General features: G+C 36.0%; 1 pseudogene; it reads left to right on the forward strand.

The window, feature by feature from the left end:
* Window positions 1-228: 228 nt before the first annotated feature.
* LOC111392131 overlaps window positions 229-1,679 on the forward strand; it is a 2,079-nt pseudogene continuing 628 nt past the window's right edge.

Here is a 1,679-nt window from a genome sequence, read left to right on the forward strand (position 1 = left end):
AGTGCTTTGGGCCTTGTCTTAAATTTTGTAGTAATACTATGGGCACTTCCGCTCTCCGTCGTCCTTTGTCTCTCCCCCACTGGCCCTGCCCTACGTGCCATCGGCACCTGTACACTCTGAGCCCTTTCTTCTCTCTCTCTCTTTGTGCTTTTAGTATATTTTTACAGATTGATTGGTGATTTACAGATTTAGTATAAATTGTGATTTCTGAATTTTGATGAATGAATAATGAAATTAATGATGAATTTTCAAGGAGTTGGGAATTCTATGAATTTGAATGGGAATGGATTGTATGAAACCATGGGTTTGTGTTGGTTTTGACTCCCAAGCATTTGGATTTTAGTGGAGTGACGGGTGGGGAGAGGTTCATTGATGAGAAATGGAGGAAGCAGCAAATGTTGGAATTGGAGATTTTTTCAAATAGGTTGGAGTTGGTGCATGATCAGATTAAAAGCAAGCACGGTTGGCGGAGAGCTCAAGTCCATGGTTATTTTTTATTTTTATTTTTATTTTTTTTCCATTGTCTTTTTGTTGTTCATTTCATTACGCTTGTTTTCTTGGTCGTTATTTATGCTTCCACCGAGAGATTGGCCAAGTATTTGAACCCTTCTATTGCTGGATTCCTTATACAAAAGGTTAGCGGATACTTTAGACTTGTTTAAGTTATGTATTCTGTGTCTGGTCGAAAGATTGCTCATTTGAATATTTTGTCATGCATGAGTCAACATTTTGAAATGTAAAGTACCATTCTTTGTTCATAGAATTTGGAATTATAAGACTTGCAGGTGTTATTAAAATATCTAACTCGATGGTTGGCACTTATTGCGTCACTGCATATTTCTTTATAGCATTATGGTTGTTGAATTTCATACTTGTGTTGTTGGACATTTATAATCGCAGGTGCTTGACTACTTAGTTGGGGCTATTGCAAACCACCAAAAAAAAAAAAAAAAAATCATTTACTACAATTGTTTGTGGCTCAAAGGGATCCGCTAAAATTGGCATGATTGTGTCACTGTTAGAGAAGGTTGACATACTCATTCTTGATGGAGGAATGATCTTTACTTTCTATAAAGCCTAAGGGCATGCCTTGGGATCTTCATTTGTGGAAAATGACACGCTCAGTCTTTGCAAAATCATTTATGGAGAAGGCCAAGTCTAAGGGGTTCCCTCTTTCTACCCACTGATGTTGTTGCTGACAAATTTGTTGCTAATGAAGATAGCAAGGTTGGTTTTCCACTCAACGGCATTTTGATAATGTTTTTGAGCTCTAGATGAGCCTTGTAACTGATTTATGTGCTTTTTGTAGCATAAATTTGACTTGCTATAATTCTGAAATAACTCATTGGCTAGCTAATGCAATAAATTGCTTACTTTGGTACTACATAATTATATGGAGAAAGATGGGAATGATTGCGGCTTCCAACAAGATGATTCTGTAGAGTAGTTACTGGAGTGTTACTCAACATTTTCGCAAGTTGTTCCAACACCTGTAATTCCTAATGGCTGGATGGGTTTAGTATTGGACTTCAAACTATCGAGTCATTTGAAAAAAGCTCTAGATACTATGAAATTAGTCATTTGGAAGGACCTATGGGTACACTACCAAAAAAAAAAAAAAAAAAAAAAAAAAAAAAACATTTTTCAACGTTAAAAAAAAATTGCTAATAACTTTTTGC

The sequence above is a fragment of the Olea europaea genome, unplaced genomic scaffold (genome assembly GCF_002742605.1).
Source record: "Olea europaea var. sylvestris unplaced genomic scaffold, O_europaea_v1 scaffold889, whole genome shotgun sequence".
NCBI lineage: Eukaryota > Viridiplantae > Streptophyta > Magnoliopsida > Lamiales > Oleaceae > Olea > Olea europaea.